At 36.2% G+C, this 18,892-nt stretch overlaps 1 protein-coding gene across 5 annotated transcripts in view; it reads left to right on the plus strand.

Annotated features, from left to right (window-relative positions):
- LOC131046890 (protein OPAQUE1) overlaps positions 1 to 18,892 on the plus strand; it is a 274,106-nt gene that overhangs the window by 157,246 nt on the left and 97,968 nt on the right. The gene's annotated exons all lie outside the window — the stretch shown is intronic.

Below are 18,892 nucleotides of genomic sequence, written 5' to 3' on the forward strand. Positions count from 1 at the left end.
TTGTTATGCATATAACATTTTTGATGCATAACCATAGATGGTTGTAATGTTCTTTTATTTATTTATATTCTTATGATTTGATCTTATAATTTGTGTTGTGCTTTTTCAAAATAAAGTTTGAAGTTAACAGTACATTATGCGATGATATGCACAGATCAAAACAACTGTGTTTATTAATTCAACTTGTAATGTGTTGACATCTCCTCTGTTTTAGCATACAGATTGTCTAGTTAAAATTGGAAAAACTAATATTTCTATTTCCTTATTTTGAATGGAATACCATTTTTTGAAACTATGCCACAAGAGAGCTTGAATGAAATGAAATTAAATTTGTCTACTTCCTATGAACTGAATTTTAAGTTTAAGGAGGCACATATTTCTAACCTGACCAGAATAAATAAAAGGTACAACGTCTATGTCAGCTTCACATTTCTGAATTAGAAATTGGTGTCATTGAAATTATAAAATAGGTCGGTGGGACTTGAGTACATAAGTTAAATGCTTTTTTATCCTGTTTTAATTGTTGCTTATAATAAGCATTACTGGAATTAAACTTGATACAATTTCTGTCAGAAGAGGTGGACATGTGCAAATGGAAAACCTCAAGAAGAGGTCTTCATGGAGAAGCAATATGTGGGCTGGTTGGGCTTGTTTTAATTTGGTTGATAGCATGTTTATTGGATCCAAAAAAAATTGATTCAGTGGGGAGGTCCAAAAATTTGCAATTGTCTTCTAATGAAATTGTCTTCTAATGAAAGAGGTCCAAAGATTTCAAAGATTTTCAGTTCCTATTGTCTTCTAATGAAATTGTAGCAAATTTGTGAGCAGAATTTAGGAGCAAGAAGAGTTTGAGAAGGCAAATAGAATATCAATCATCGGTTGAAGAAGCAACATTTTGAAGGCGGAACTTACTCATTTGGAAGTTGGTGTTGTCGGGAAATATGTATATCTTATGTTTTAGTAGTAATGTCATTTGTTAGTAGTTAGTTAGCCGACGGGTATGTAGTTGGAGTCGCGACGGTTGTGTCGCACCCCTTTGGCTGTTATATATCGTACTACCTGCGGGTATTGAAGTGTATTATTGATGGCAGATAATACTATGAACATTGTATACACTCCAAGTTATTAATGGAAAGCTTATTCTTGCATTCATGTTGCACTGTTTACTTCTGTGTTACTTCTGTACTCTTTCGGTTTACCCAGTGAGGCAAACAGTTGGTGCTTCCCAAAAGAAGAGATTGGTGTCTCTTGCTAAGTTGGTGCTTAGTGGTGGGGATTGGTATCTTCAGTGGGTCGGTACCTATGGATTGGTATTTCTTGTGGTTTGGTTTCCTATGAAGTTTATAGGAAGAGTTTTTACCTAAGCAATATTTGCTGTGGTTTTCTTTTGCAAATGATTCCACGTAAATGACGGGTTCTTGTATTGCATAAGATCCTATGTGAATGATATTGTGCAATTGATATTGTTATGGTTGTTAGTTTGAAAAAGTAAAGAAGATCTAAAAGAACACATATGGTCAAGCAAGAAGGATATGGATTATCATCAAAGAAGGCACCATTGTTTTGTGGAACAACTTATACCTTTTGGTGCATAAGGATGGAAACCTGTTTGAATGCCCTAAGGTATGATATTTGTCAATTGGTTGTAAATATCTACATAGCCCTTGCAACTCCCTCAACAGATTAGGAAGGAAATAAGGTAAGTGAAAACAACGCAAAAGCCAAGAATGTGATTTTGTGTTGATTATCTGATTTGGATTTTGTAAAAGTTATGTATTCCAAATAAGCTAAGGACATTTGGGATAATCTGAAGAATATCTATCAAGGAAATGATAAAGTGAAGAAGGCAAAGTTTCAAACCCATCATTACAATTTGAGAGATTGAAGATGAAAGAAGAGAATATAGCCTCATATTTGCTTCATGTTGATGAGATCGTGAACACAATAAGAGGTCCTTGTGAAGAGGTTGAAGAAGCCATGATTGAACAAATGGTAGTAAGGCCTTTACTTTAAGATTTGATTCCAAAGTTTCAGTAATTGAAGAAATGAGAGATCTAGACAATTTGACAAAGGACGAGTTGCATGGGATTGTTACTGCCTATGAAATGAGATTGTAGACAAGCCCATGGAAAAGGGAAGAACCCTTAAAGTGTCAAGAAAGGAAAAGAGTAAAGCATATAGACCAATTGATAACTCATGCAATGAAGTAGATGAGGAAGAAGATAATTTCATGAGAAAGTTAAAGAAATGATCTAGGGGGTATCAAGGTAATTTACCATTTAAACATTTAATTGTGGTAGACTAGGTCATTTTGCTTCTAAGTGTTTGTAGGGCAAGAGTGAAAGTAGTGAGGATGAAGGGGATCTCTGCATAAAGAAAGAAAAAAAGATATCAACAAAAGTAGGGTTACCAAAAAAGGTCAATATAAAAAGGAGGATTTCCGTAGGTACAAAAAGATTCGATTCAAGAAATGATGGTAGCTCATTAGAAGAAAGTGACAAATAAATTTCAAACAGTAATAGAGAAGAAATACTCTTCATGGCACTGGAAGAAAAGGATGATAGAAACCAAAAGAAAGAGGAAAAAGATTTAAAGGAAGTATATAAGGAAGATAGAGTGGAAGTGGACATTGAGGATGAACTCCATTATGCGATCAGGTTGATTAAGAAACTCAAGAAAAGAAATTAGAGACAAGGATAACGAATTCAAAAGGATAGTAAAACCAAAGAAGATTAACATAAAATCTTGAAGATTTATAAAAATTGATTGTAGATCTAAAAGTTCAAATTGAAGAAACAAAAAGGTTTGAAGAAGAGATGAGAAACCAATTGAAGAGAAAAGTTGAATTTTTTAAAAAGTTGGTATTTGACATTGTTTCCCTAAGAAAGGTATTAGAGAAGACAATGGATCAATTAATTAGAAACTTGGAGAACGAGAAGATTTAAATTTTTTTTGGATGATATCATTAAATCTCATTAATTTCTAAATCATCGAAGAAATCAAATGAAGAGAGGAATTATGCTGAAGTCCTTAAAAGTTCCATCAAAGATGAAATCATCAAAAAGGAGAACCAAAAGTCAAGCATACCTTTAGAAGATAAAAATGAGATGGTCAGGAAGCCCTTTTCATCAAGGGAAATTCATACGCCCAAGCTTTATCATTTCTTCTTTGGTTATTGTTTTTGATAAAATCAATTTGGTCATAAGACAATAGACTGTAAAGCACATGTGAGATATAATTATGGTTGGCACAAAAAGAGAAATTCTTATAGGTGGATTAATAAGAATTTTATCATATATGTTCTTGTTAGTGAATTATAATGCCATATGCTAGAAATGCAATAACTATGTGCATAAATCAAGATTTTCCAGAAGTTGTCTTGTAGGACCAAAATAGAGCAAGAAAAAGGAGAATACCATGGCCAAACAAAAGGGAAGATTTATATGAGTTCGGAAGAGAAAGAGCAAGATAATCAAAAGATGGATAAATCTATGCTTGTGGAAATTGCATTTCATTAAGTAGAAGCATGAATTAACGAGGAGCTTATCATTGTATTATCTTTCAACTCTATGTATAAGACAATTCAAAGATAGATCAGCTGATGCATGAATGTGATGAGCATTTTGTTGTCACTAATTTCAGAAATGGGGAGTCATTGGAAGGAATAAAATGATGCTATTGATGTCAAGAGGAAGGATTACAATAAGGTGGAGATTTTTTATGAAAGTACTATACTTCCCTTTTGTTGATGGGGAAAGTTTTGCACTTCCGTCAATGTAGAATAGAATGCACTGAGTATATCCAATTCTCTCTTGAATAAGGAAATCTTGTATGCCTTCTGACTGTCCAAATAAGATAACCCGAAGGTTTCTAATGGCGGGTAATGACTAAGCTCAGGATAACTCTGTGTTCATGTGATTTGCTGGTAATCACTAAGGGACTTATGTATCTAAGAAGCTGGCTTGCATCTGATATGGCCATCTAGTTGATGCTTCACTTCTCAAACTGGTTAAATAAATGGCAAATGGATAGTGTTCAAAGAATCTAGGGACAATTATAGCAATGGCTGGTGTTGTGGGTAGACAAGTTTCACATAAAACTAGTTAATGCTTAGCTAGAGATTTGCTGGTAATCACTAAGGGACTTATGTATCTAAGAAGCTGGCTTGCATCTGATATGGCCATCTAGTTGATGCTTCACTTCTCAAACTGGTTAAATAAATGGCAAATGGATAGTGTTCAAAGAATCTAGGGACAATTATAGCAATGGCTGGTGTTGTGGGTAGACAAGTTTCACATAAAACTAGTTAATGCTTAGCTAGAGATAAACTCACAACGCCACATAATCAATGCAATCTCTAAAGGGAAATAAAAGGATTCACAGACCATGAACATACATTAAGTACCTAATTTAGGTGCAATATAAATGAATATTCACGATTGACTAACAACAATAAAAGGCTCAAACTAACCATGCATAGAGACTTATAGTCAACAAATCTCCAATGGTATGAACTTGAAGTCGATCAAATATCTTTACACTTCGCCATTAAGATCACTTAACTTTAACTAGATGAAAAAAAACATGCAAATAGGAGAAGGCAAATGGCAAAACACCATTCTTCAATGTTTTATTCATTTGCTTCAACTGCCATTACAACAATCTTTGTTCAACAATTCCTAATCTACTCCTAATTCTAACTTATGCTCCTGATTTCTAACTTTCTACCTCTATTTTCTAACCTTCTAGCCACTTACAATGAGAGAGGCATTGGCCTTTATAGATTTTACGTTTTGAAGCAATGGCCGGGATTCAATCCATTCAATGGCCCAGATTTACCCTCTAGAAACTCCAACAACTTTCAGTTACTGGTCTCAACAACCCTTAACTACTTTTAAACTATTTTCCAGCTGCTTTCAATTAACCCCTCTAAAAGACAAAACTTCACGGGGCTCCAGATATAAAAATGACAAAATTGGCAGTTGGGTGAACAACTAACTTTTGGCCCCCTTTTGTATTGCATTAAATTGGGCCCAAAAGTTACCATTTTACAATAAAATAATTGCCATTGCAATAAATTCAAATTCTTGTCATCTCCAGCTATTCATTCTTCATTTTGTATGTCTCTTGTAGCATTAATGTAGTTTGTCATTGTCTTCCAAAGTTTTGGAAATGGCATCACTTTGGTCCTCTACACCACATGTTACAAGTGCGGTTGCCGTTGCACCAAAAGGTCGACCTATTAATGCTCGATACAACCACTACACTTATAGAATCCACAAGAGGCAGTTAAGCCATGTCACAAACCTGAGCGTTGCGCTGCACAACACAAGGAGATCAAGGGCGCACACCTTGCAGCAATCCCCCCCCCCCCCGAGCGCAAGTGAGGGGTTTGAACCTGTGACCAAGCTTTGATACGACTTGTTACAAGTGCGGTTGCCATTGCACCAAAAGATCGACCTATTAATGCCTGATACAACCACTAGACTTATAGAATCCACAAGAGGCGGTTAAGCCATGTCACTAACCCGAGTGCTGCGCTGCACAACACAAGGAGACCAAAGGCGCACACCTTGCCACACCATGGCAATGTCACTTTGCAATTTTGCGGCATGCTCATTGATATCTTTAGGGTTTTGACCTTGATTTCGTCTTCTTTTATCTTGGTAACCGTCCAACACATTTGGGCAATGCCATTTGAATTGCTCGGCTCCTTGGCTCCCCCAGATGGTCATATCTTCATCTTGCGTGTTGGATTCTTCATCCTTTGGCCTTGTTGGTTGTTTCTATCCCCTCGATTCTTTCATCTTTCATGTTCCTTTTGATATCACCTATCTTGTATGGACAAACAAGTTTAAGTATTGATCACATTTTTATGATACTCAATCCTCACTATCACATTCAGTCATCACTCATTCCTCGAAGGATTTTCATTTAGATGGCAAGTTAACTCAAGACTTTCACTTGGTAGTTCATTGACTAGGTCATTGGACTAGATTTTATCCCTAAATGCTTTGACCAATTGATTTGCACCTTGTTATGCTAGGAATCCTGTCGTAATCTCAGACTATGGAAGACCTTTTGGATCACCATTAATCTAGTTTTGAGTGCATGTACCGAATTTAAGGATCCTTGGTTAGAATCTTTGGCCTCAGGAAGGCATTTAGTATTAGTGCTTGAAAACTCAGTCCAAAACATGGTGGTAGGAACACATTTGGGAATACTAACTTGGTCCTAATTTTAGTGCCATTACTGAGTTTGGGTTGAAATTCAAGTTATGGCGGAATTTTTGGTGGTTGGAAACCTTTTGAGAATAATGCTTATTCCCAATTTCCATGCTAGCACAGAATTTCAGAGCATGACTGGTGAAAGTTTGGGCTGAACCTTGGTATTAAGAAGCCTTTTAGAAAGAAGGCTAAATCCTATTTTCAGTGGAAGTACTGAATTTCAGACTGCAACTTAGGTTTTTAGGGGAAAATTCGGTGAAAGGACATTTAGGAACAAGGTTATTCTGATTTTACATGCAGATACCGAATTTTGGTATGCAAGGAACTCATACTTTGTTTTCAATCTGTTCTTCTTCTCCTCTAGGCTTCTAGGCATATGAATCTGATATTACTTTATGGTGTGCATCATTCTCTTTGTCTGCAACTCTATTGTCAAGGTTTGTGGCCTGTTTCGTAGTGCTTTGTGACTGCAAAATTTGAATTTACAAGAAAACTTGGCTCAAAGTTCGGTCTTGGGAAGGCTTTTAGGAATAAGCCTAATTCCTACTTATTGTGCTATCACCGAATTTAGGCTTTGGGTCAGAACTTTGGTCAAAACCTCGGCTTTAGGAACATTTTTGGGAACACGGCTAAATCCCACTTTGAATGCAAAATCCGAGTTTGAAGAAGACCTAGTGTGAAACTTGGTGTTAGGACAGATTTCTGGAATAGTGCCTTGTTCTCACCTAGAGTGCAAACACCAAATTTTAATGGAAAACTTCAAGATCCACTTCTAAGTTTGGGCTGGTCAATACTTTGAGGTATTTTGGCTTTGTCCTTTATCCCTTCTTAGATCAAGTTGGCTTCTGAATGATCTTTTAATCCCTTGGTTCGTCATTGCCTTGTTTTCTCATCCTTGGTATTCACCCTGATTCTCTATACACCTCTAAGCTCTCTGTCTCTCTGTATCTCTCATGCTAGTAAGGAGGGAAGAAGGAGAAGGGATCCCTATCAAATAAGGGGTGTGTGTGGGCAACACAACACCTCTGTTATTGATGTCAAAATTGGAGAGATATAGAAAAGGGGGAGTTAGAAAAAGTGGGAGCGCATTATGTTCATGTTATATTCATAGATTGTAATATCCCTTGCTGTTGTTTGACTGAATATGCAAGGAATATTATCAAACAATTGTCTGATAACCTGCTGTTCTAGTTTCAGATTGTATAACCTGTGGGTTTTGCGGTTTCAGACAGCTGTATAATATTGCGTGTTATGCAGTTCTGACTGATTAACTTCGATTAACAATCAAATGATGACTTGCAAAGCTACTTAACAACAGGACAACCCTCTAGGATGAATGTGCAATTGTTTTGCGTTTTTTTAATGCAAATACATGGATCAAAATATAGAAAATGTACACCTACAGCTGACTGGTATTTGACAAACAGTTGGCATACTATCATGTAACAACATATAGACTAAATGCAACCTCATATCTCCCTTTATTAGAAGGCAATAGACTTATTACAAATGTCTAAATAAGGGCCAAGACTCTTGGCCAATAACAAACAATTTTTACAATGTCCGAGTACAAGTGGCAGCCATGAATACATTCGCACAAACTGAAAATACAGTGAAATCTCAATGCCAAAAGAACCTAGAATGTAGCGCCCAGGTCTGTGAATGAAGAAGCAAGCAATATCTTTCCACCTTGAGCCTCCCCTTAGCCAAATCGAATTATTTCTCCAAATCGCCCCTGCTGCAGATGTAAATGACAGTAATTAATTATTGACAGCTCCTTGGACTCCTTTCAAGCCATGAGTACCATTGTTGAACTCCTCAAAGGTAGGCGCCCCAATCTAGGAGGAAACCATTGCATCACAATGATGCTATAAGCAAAATCATGGAATATAGCCGACTGGTGCGATTTTGCTTCAGATCTGTTCTGCAACCTGAATTCAATTCAATTCACCTCCGAAACACAACTAGATGATTCAGCTTGTCTCCTCAAATGAATTGATGACATTAGTATCAAAAATAGCAATGAGCTGAATACTCTCCAAGCCGTCTACCATGAAGATGCCATGAAAACTCAATAAGCACAAATATGAAGGACTGAGATATCCTTCACTCTCAGCTGCAACCCTTTAGAGGATCTCTCACCACCTCAGTTATGCAAATCAAAGGGAGGTATCATTCCCAATGATCAAGTCTGCAGAAACCCTTGGCTCCACAAGTCTAAACACAAGAGAAGATGTCAAATAACCGATGATCAATCCATGAGGCTTCTCCCCTATTTATTCTTTTTCATGCAAGAATCGGCCTCCTTCTAGAAGGTACCAATTTAATAAAATAATATTTAATTGCCCTTCTCTTAAATAATTAATAATTTGCACTTTAGGAAATATTAATATATTATTATAATATAAAGTGCACATGTGACATCATATGTGAGAACTTATTATTTCACCGTAAAATCATGTAAAATAAAATGTGAAGCCATAAGTTGCTGCCAAGTCGACCCCCTTATCAACTCCTTGGCCTACGAGGGTCAAATAATAGGCCAACCTCGTGAATGTCCGCGTACTAAGGAGAAGGGGACATTACATAGATGGTTTGATAGTAATGTTGGCAACAATGAGAAAGGGGAAGATTGCTGGAAATATTATTGCCATTGATGTCAAGGGGATTTAATCTGAAGACAATTTATTATTGATGTCAAAGGAGGTTTAATCAAAATATATTTATTGATGCCCAAGGAAGGTAGTTGTTGGGAGCACATTTGGCATGCCAAGAAGGATTCTTCTTTAATAGAGCTCTATTGTTTGATGGACCAGATTATGCTTTTTGGAGTATAAAGATGTGAATGTGCTTGATGGCTTTAGGGTTTGACATTTGGTAGTTTGTTGTGACTGGTTACCAAGCTCCAACAACCCTACTAATAGATCCCACTCGCAAGAAGGCTAGTGGAAACAATGCGAATTCCATGAATGCTATCTTGTGTGGTCTGGCTGAATCCAAGTTTGTTAAGCTGATGCATTGTAACTTTTCAAAAGAGAGCTAAGATAAACTTCAGAACATCTATGAAGATGATGACAAGGTTAAGAAGGCTAAGATCCAGTCTTATAGAAGATATTTTGAAAGCTTTATGATGAAAGTTGAAGAAAATGTTGGAACCTATCTCCTTCATGTAGATGATGTTATGAATACCATCAGAGGACTTGGTGAAAAGGTTGATGATCCAATAATTGTGCCAAATTTGCTAAGGTCTCTTCCCTTAAGATTTGATGCCAAAGTTTTCGCCATTGAAGAGATGAAGGATCTGAATACATTAACCATTCATGAAGTACATGGGATCTTCACAACACATTAGATGAGGACTGTAAATGAGAAGCCATCAAAGTGAGAACCAACCTTCAAAACTCCTAAAGAAGTGAAGAAGGAAGAGTTTAAAACAATCAATGAATTTTGCAAAGGAAGCTCACTTTGTGAGAAAGTTGAAGAAAGGATCAGGCAAGTACAAAGGCAAGTTAGCGTTGAAATGTTTTAATTGTAGTAAGATAGGGCATTTTTCTGCTAAGTGTCCATTTGCTAAAAATAGATAATAGTGTTGGTGAAGATCATGATAACAAAAAGAAAGGGAGCAGACCTCATGAATATAAAAAGAATAAGAATTTCTATAAATACAAGAAAAGTCTCTATTCAAAGAGGGACAACAACTCATTTGAGGAGAGTAATGAAAGTGTTTTAGATAGTGTCAAAGAAGAGATATCGTTTATTGGAACTGAAACAAGTCTTGATGACATGAAAGATGAAGATAGCTATGTGAAAGATTTTAAAATAGATGAAGATAGCTATGCGAAAGATTTTAAAATAGATGAAGATGCTGAAATTGAAGAAGTGGATCTTGAAGAACTCATTTGTGCGCTAAATGAAATCAAGAAGCTTAATAAAATGGTTTAGAAAAGAGAATTGCAACTTCAAAAATTTGAATATGATTCAAAAGCAAACATGTCACACAACTTGGAGGAATCAGAGAAGATTATCATTAGCCTAAATACTCACGAGGAAGAAGCAAAAAGGATTGAATAAGTGGTGTGATTTAAGTGGAAGGCAAAGGTAGAGAATTGTGAGAAGCTAGAATTTGAAATTGTTTCCTTGAGGAAGGAATTGGAGAAAACTAATGCTCTGCTAAACAAAATTTTGAAGTTTTCAAAAGAGTATTGAGGTCGTAGATAATATTATCAATTTTTCAAGGTCATCATTCATTAAAATTGGGGTTGGCTATGAAAAGAATCAAAATTCAAAGATTACAAAACCTTCTAAGAAGAGAGCCGTAAAATGGAGCCCCCTAAAAAAACGAACTCCCTCTTGTCCTAGAATTTAAACACTTAGACACCATGTTCAACGTTTCCATCGGTGTGTACTAGGCGTGAAGAAAAACAACTTGATTTTGTCGTGGTTGCTAGTGTAGAATTTTAGTCTTGCATTTTGACCTTTGACTTTAATTGCCTAAGGAGTTCAACATAATTCTTGGTATTTTCCAGGCAATTGAAAGGCAAAGAAAGTTATATTTTTTATACCCAAAGCTTTGACGACTTTCTCCCACACAAGGATAGCAGGATTGAAATAGGGAAGGCGGGGTCCCTCTCAATGATGGGGATGGTGGCCAACGCATATCATAAGTAATCAGTGATTAGTGAACATTATTGGATATACTTCTTTGGCGATCATTAATACTGATTAATTACTTGCTACTTTGACAACTTTGGTAGCTTCTACCTATGCAATATTTGATCCTTCATGATTAGCAACTATGGAATATTGTTTTCGACCTTGGATCACTTGATATTAATGTGCCATCTTATGGTTTGATAAAATAAATTGCTCTTGTAGGCACAACGATATATGGGGGGTGATCTGCAATTAATAAGCTTTGTTTTTATATCAATATTGACTACTTGTTATCCTACGACTTATTTGGTATGTATGACTTAGTTGACTTGACTCAAGTCTTGCTCATATGAAGGCATATTTGATCATTTCTCTTGTCCATTGTTGTCGATATAGTTGCTACTTCTTTAAATCAATCATTGATTCTTCATTAATCGACTTCGTTAATTGATGATGACTTATTGATGGTTCTTATTGAATCGTTGATTCTTTTTCATTATCGCTCCATACTTTTCCCAACGATTTGCTGGGCTCGATTATAATTAAGGCGTTTCTGTAGGTTGGATGTGTATCATTATTCACAATAAAGATGCTCCATTTCGTCCATCGTATTTGGGAATACATAGCCTCCATGTGGATTATCTTTGCTGAGGTTGCCTTGCATTAATATCCATATAGAGTAAGACTTAAGTATTGATCGCTATTATTATTATTATTATATATGAGTGTATGACTAGTTGTCAATAAGTTTAAATCTTTAATTAAAACTTGTTCAATCGTATATCGACTGTTATTGTCTTCAGGTCGGAATGGAGACATAACAAAATCAATGGACCTAATTAGATCCTTTTAATGGCCTAAATCTGGTTTGTAGAAAGCATAACAATTTTTATGTAATAATTTCAACCACCTTCTAACTACTTTTTGTAGAACACAAGATGCCACTGAGAGGGGCGGCGAATCAGTGGTTTCCAAACTTAACCCTTTTATTGCTAAATGTGTGTACCGGTTAGCAGATCTAACACAAAGTCAATATATTGGTGAGATAAGGAGAAGACCAAAATGCAATCACACACAAAGGGCACATCACATAACACCGGATATACGAGAAAAACCCAACATGGGAAAAACCTCGATGAGAGATGCTACTGGAGTTTACTGCTCCAATCCAACCTCACAATAACACTGTATTACAAAGTTTAGGGCACCAACCCAAGGAGCACCAACCCCTACACCGAGCTCCAACTCAGTTATTACAATGACATATATCAATACAATAGTAATAGCTCGATTACAAATGAGTTTTGTAACCTCTCACAATCAAATAACTCTACTGGTTCAACTCTTCTCAACCGGTCTTCCTCTGCTTTGTTCTCTGCCGGTTCTCTGACTCTTCCTCAACACAGTCATCACCTTGTCTGGTCTCTTCTCACACTCTCTTTGCTCTCCTTTGCTCACTGCAACTCCCTTACTGGTTCAGACTCTACCGGTTTGATGGACTGTCAGACTCTGCACTTGGTTACTGGTTACTCTGCTTACCGGTCAAACCCTGTTATGTGTTATGCCGGTTCTCTGGTGACATTCGCTCTACATCATTTCACTCTCTGTTGCGTTCTGCCAGTTCTAGCACTACCGGTTCACTTAACTGTTACTCTCTTGGCAGCTTGCCGATCACTCTAACCTTACCGGTTAAACCCCTCTTAAGCCCTCTTGTCGGTTGCACCTACACACACTCTCAGTCGTTTATGATCTTCCACAGATAACACTTGGATTGAACCACTGATGCGCTCTTCTTCTGTTCTATCTGACTTGCAACATCATCTTCTATGATCTCTGGTCTGCATATTCATACTTCAGCTTTCCCGCCAAGATGGACAGTCAAACTTGGCACGCTAGGGTTCCTTCATCAACCACGAGGCGTATCAAATCAGATCGGATCTCTTCTCTGAGATTGTCAACCTGCAACAGATCACCCATCACTGCCAATCTCGTTGCTTCCAAATTTCTAATACACGTTTTCTATATTTAGCAAACACGACAAACTGATCATTGACCTGCTTCTGTCAGTCATATTAAATGATCTCTCGGTTGCCACTCCAAATCTGATCTCCACCAGGACATCTTGCATTGATCGTTAACACAAACGTCAAACTTCTGATCTGCCTTGAGCCACATCCTTCTGCTCTTGATCCATGGTTTTGCAATTGACATTAATATCGACCAATCACCAACTACCTCACCGACTCACACTTCATCGACCACGACACGTTTTACACCTGGAGTCCATGTGTCATCATCGTCGGCATCCACTTCTGCTCAGGCCACTGTGTCGGTTTAGGCTCCGTCATCGACCATGTGCACTATACACTACCAATGCTTACCTACCGGTTCTCTAACCTTGCTGATTAACCTTCATGCTTGCACTTTACTGTTCTGCCGGTGGAACATATTAACCCGGTCACCAACCTTGACAAACCACAACATGCTCATCTTCATCAGATAGGAGCTTTTCACTTTTCCTCTTTGCTCTCTTGTCGGTTGACATCCTTACCGGTTGATTACACTTCAATAATCTCCAATGCAGAGCTTCTAGCATACTGATAGATATGTTTACCGGTTGACATTAATCTTGTCAGCTTGACGATACCATGCCATCAATTTTCAACTGTTTACATCTGTGGCAGCACCAATCTCCATCTGCATTCCGAATGCAATCTCTGTCTGCAATGCTGAACCTTTCCGTCTTCTTCATTTGACCGGTTCTCCTCTCAACTGGTTTGCCAAGGTGGCAAATACATCACTCCTTATCCTACCTTTTCTGTCTCGGTAGCTCATCATGCCTTCTCTTGTTGAACTGATGCATATCTCTAATTTCATGCACCTGAGGCATTTTGTGTTTCACTTGTTCATCCGGTGTGAGTTCAATCACCTGCCTTTAACTTCTTGACTAACCTACCCCGAAGAGTTATAATGTAGTCCATGCATGTTATGAGATAAGCCAAATATTACCACTTAATGGTAGAAGTGGATCTTTGTCACTTGCTGACCACCATCTGATAGGAACCGGTTGTGAATACATTGCTTAGTCTGCTTCCGGTATAGCATTGATATGACTTGGCTGACATTGAGCAGATATATCTTGAATCAAAACTCATAACCCGGTAGACATCCCTTTTGTCTACCTTATTATCTGCCAATCTTCTCTTCATCTGGTGACACCATCTTCATCCGGTGGGAGTCTTGCTGATTGTCATCCATCAAACTGCATACCGGTTGTCTACCCTTCTTCATTAGCTCACCTTGCTTTCTTACTGGTCACATGCTTACCGGTTGGCAACAACACACTGCCAAACCATCACTTACCAGTTGTCATACCATACCGGTCTCCAATACTTACTCACCGGCCATACCAGTCTCCAATACTTACTCACCGGTCAACATCCCATACTGGTTGTCATCAATGACCACATAATCCGGTTGACATCAATGACAACACAATGCCAACACTTTCTACCTGCTCCCACTATAGGACAAAAGTTTAAATATCTAGTTACAAAAAAGGGCAAAATAGCGGCTTTTTGTCACAAAAAGATGAAATTGCTAGCTAGATAAATAACTAACTTTTGGCTTTTATTGTATTACATTAAATTTAGTGAAAAGGTCATTATTTTCACAATAAATTAATTGCCATTTCAAAATAAGTCATTTCTACTGATCCAATTTCCTTTTTTCTGTTTCTATATGTTCTTAATAGCATTTCTAATCAGTCATTGTTTTTCTGGAAATGACATCCTTTGGATTTCTGCACTGTTATAGCGGTCATCAATCTCCATGCTTTATCTTTAGCTTTGTAGCACGTTCTTCACTGGCACATGTTTGTTGATATTTCCAGATTTTACAAAATGCTTCATCAAAACACCCCATAATGCCATTTATGTGAGCATGTTACTCTTTATCTTCTTTAAAAAGACATCATCTTTAGAATTTTGATCTTTTGTTTCTGCATTTCTTCTTATCAATCATGTGGCACACTTGGAAATGATATCTTGAAGTCGTCAAATCTTTAGCCTCTCTGGATGATCCTTCTCCTTGGAATTCTTCTGTGAACTGCTTTTCACTTTGATTAATTTTCAACCGTTGCTTTGGATCCTTCATCTTCCAGCTCCTTTCCAGTGGCATTAATCTGCAGGAAAAGTAGCTTTTATTATCTTCAAGGGTTTCTAGGGTTAGTATTTGTCAACTCCTTAAGACGATTTTCACTTGATCAACAATCGTATTCATTTCTCTTTTCTTCTTGAGCATACATCATGAGACTCCATCACTCGACTTCCTTATTTATTGAAGGATTTGTCTTTTTGTATGCTATCTTACTTTGAGGGAATTTTGTTGATATATTCCTCTTAGGAATCTTGACCTGCATACATGTATTATGAAAAACAAACTTGGGCTCTCAAGAACATCAAGGAAATTTTGTTTTATAAAAACCCATTGGGCATTTGGTATTTGGAGTGTCCTAGAGAAATTTGAACTTGAAAAGTTTGGTATCTCTACCTTGATCAAGAAACTTGGATTTAGGACTGCAATTGAGAAACATGAGATTAAAATTTGAACATGTCTTGCAAACTTGGATCTAAGACTGCATTAGGAATTCTGTACTTTGTTGTTGCATGAACATGGACCTAGGAAGAGGTTTTCGGATTTTCTATTTTGGAATTCAAACTTTAATATCAGACCTGGAAACATTACATTTAAACTTGGACTGTTGCTATGATCTGGTTGAAACTTGGATCTAGGAAGATGTTTTGTGGCATACTCAAGTCTGGAAATAAATTTGGGAATCCTTCACACACAAACTCAGACTTGGAAGTCTCTCCTGGATTTGGAAACTTGTGGTTTGAGCACATCTTACAAACTCGGACCTAGGATAATTGAAAGATCCCCTTTCTGCCCTGAGCTGAGATTTTCAGATTTTTCCACTTGCTGATTGGAGTTTTAGGGGATAGTTTTTGGAGTTTTGACTTGCATTTTGTTTCCAGGAATTTGTGTTGGTTTAATGGTTGTTTGGTTTTCAATGAAGGAATGATTTTGAATGCAAATATAAGAAAGTAGATGACTGAAACAATTTCAGAATTCTGATTTTATAACAGCAAAACAATAATTGCAATTTTGAAAGATGTATTTCATCAGTAGGACAAACAGCATACCAGGGGTGCAATGCCTTGCCTAGAAATGAGTGTTTTATTGGATGACAAACAGCATACCAAGGGTCATACAGATTGTGCCTTATCCTTGTTTGGGTGTCACTCGTAGACCCCTTCCGATACATTTTACTGCTGTATTTTGCATGAAATTTTAAGTTTTTTTTTCTTTTTTTTTTAGCAAAAAAATAAGTGTTTTTAAGTTGCCAAGTTTTTAAAGTTTTTGACCGAGTTAGAATTTTTTGGCTTGCTAGGTACTCTTTGTGTGATGTCCCCATCTAAACAATCAAAATATGATAATGCCACTCTAAAATAGAATTAGCTAAATAAATAAATCTTAATAGGATGAATAGGATGAACTAAATAAATCTTAATAATAATAAAGAAGATTTAATATATAATTTATAACTAATTTCATATTTATCAAATAATAATATAAATTTTACAATATTATATTATTGACAAAATAACAATATAAATATTATAATAACACATTATTGCAAAAAGACATCTTATGAACAGTGGCATGGTAGAACTCCAACAGTAAAATATTTCAAGGTATTTGGAATCAAGTTCTACATCCGAAGAGATGAGGATAATCTTGGAAAATTTGACAGCAGAGATGATGAAGGCATTTTCCTAGGATACTCTACAATGAGCAAGGCATACCGGTGTTACAACAAAACGCTGAACAAGTTTGTTGAAAGTGCAAATGTGAAGGTTGATGAAGACACTTCTAAATAGTTACCATCAAAGATGTATTTTGTTTAATTTCTTTTAAAAGATATTTTAGGCAATGAATTCTGATATAATGATGGACCTTCAAAATTTTCTTCTAAAGATTAAACTTCCAAATAAATAGATTTCTATCTTTAATTTTAATATAATTTATTTAAAACTAGTACATCTATCTTTAGAAAAATATATGTAAATTATAAAGAAAATAAGATTATAATATTATAAATTAAAGTTTAAAAACTAAATACATATAAATTTATAAACTATAGAATTTCATGTCATGCGACAGCATCTGGGACCCACCAGGTTGCTTCAGCTTGTAAGAAACTGTTCACCAATGAAATATTTAATGGAAACCTTAAAACTAATTCCATTTCTCCTTAGGTGATACGATTTAAGACCAAATCTTCAGCAGACAAACCACAGAGGATGTCAGAGAAGTGTCAGATTTGGTTCCCTTTAATTTGCAAGGGACAATAAAATGTGTTACGTCAGTCATCAGATAGAAGAAAGAGTATCAATGATAAACTAATTTGTGAGTCGATATTATTATGGGATCAACTATAATACTATTGTATAATTTGTGGAAAGGCACGAGAAATATTCTATAGATGGAATTCATAGCTGCGATAACAAGGTGACTGTTTGGCATAACAAATCGAAACTCAGGTAGATAGTGGACACGTCTCTTGGAGACAACGCATCCTATGGTAAGGTCTAAAGAGGCACTCAATGTTATTCCATTGGGATCAAGGTGTGTATCTCTTTAGAAATATCGCGGGGGATAGCTCAGACTAAGAAAGGGACTTCAAGTTTAGGATCGGATTGGTACATTAGTAGTTCTTGTATTTATTCAGATCCGCTCTGTCGGGTCAGGGCCAGTAACATATCACCATTAGATATATCAGACACAACATCAGATTAGTGCGGCAAGGTTTTACATCCATATTTGACTGGCAAGTATATCGCTAAAGCAATAATACAGATCCAACATTGCTTGGGTTAAGAGATCATAGTAGAGACTGCAATCCATATGGCTAAAGCAATATCACATTATATCTCAGTGCGTATTTACATTGCTATACTTGAAATAGTATGCGATCATTACATTAAGTACAAATACCTCAATTCATTGATGAATATAATCAGAGTTAGGGGAGAGGATGCATGGTTTCAGGAATATAAACATATGTACAAGGAAACATTAATAGGAAGATAGACGGCAGATTTAGTAAAGAACTTTATGATTGACAGATTATAAAGAGGAATTAGTGAAGGAGTTTATGATAGACTTATGCAGAAATTGTAATCTGATTTGTGGCAAATTTAAGGTAGCCTTAAAGGAGAATTATTTCAGTTTTTGAAGGGAGTGACCAATAGCAGTTTCAAGCAATGCATAACATTACGGCATATCTCTCAAAAATACAAATCAGTGAAAGCTATCAAGATAAGTCTATTTTTCTGATATATTCTTAAAAATTTATATTCCAATTCTCACTTTAAGTTTGAATGGTTGTCTCAAGATTAAATTAAGTGAAATCCCAAATGGGGACATTACACTTTGAGTCTAAATTTGTGAAACTAATAAGGGTCTATGACTGTTTTATTCATAGTTCACAAATTGATCTTGCAGTTATGCGAATCCATGAATGCAATACTTAGCCACAATACAAAATATTCCAATGGATATATTTTCATTTCTAACATAGGGCTCTGTTAAAGATAGGGAGCAAATGCAATTCATCTGCATATATGGTTGTTTACAACCTTTTAGCTAATAGTGTGTGGTATTTAATAACTAAAATAATATCTAATTAATGAATTAGTTAATAGTTACTCCGTGATAGTAGGCCAAGCCATGCTTTTTTTAATAAGGCTAAAGCTTATATCAAATATAGCCTATATAAATGTATATTTAGGGGCACTAATGTGAAATGCGTCCTCCCAATAAGCATTATGTTCAAACAAATATTTCCCTATATTCTTTATATGTTCAAATAGAGGATACTCCTGGGATTTTTCTTCAATATTTTTGGTCACATTGCAAGTTTAGATTTGTAATAAAATTAGGTCATT

The sequence above is a fragment of the Cryptomeria japonica genome, chromosome 2 (genome assembly GCF_030272615.1).
Source record: "Cryptomeria japonica chromosome 2, Sugi_1.0, whole genome shotgun sequence".
NCBI classification, from domain to species: domain Eukaryota; kingdom Viridiplantae; phylum Streptophyta; class Pinopsida; order Cupressales; family Cupressaceae; genus Cryptomeria; species Cryptomeria japonica.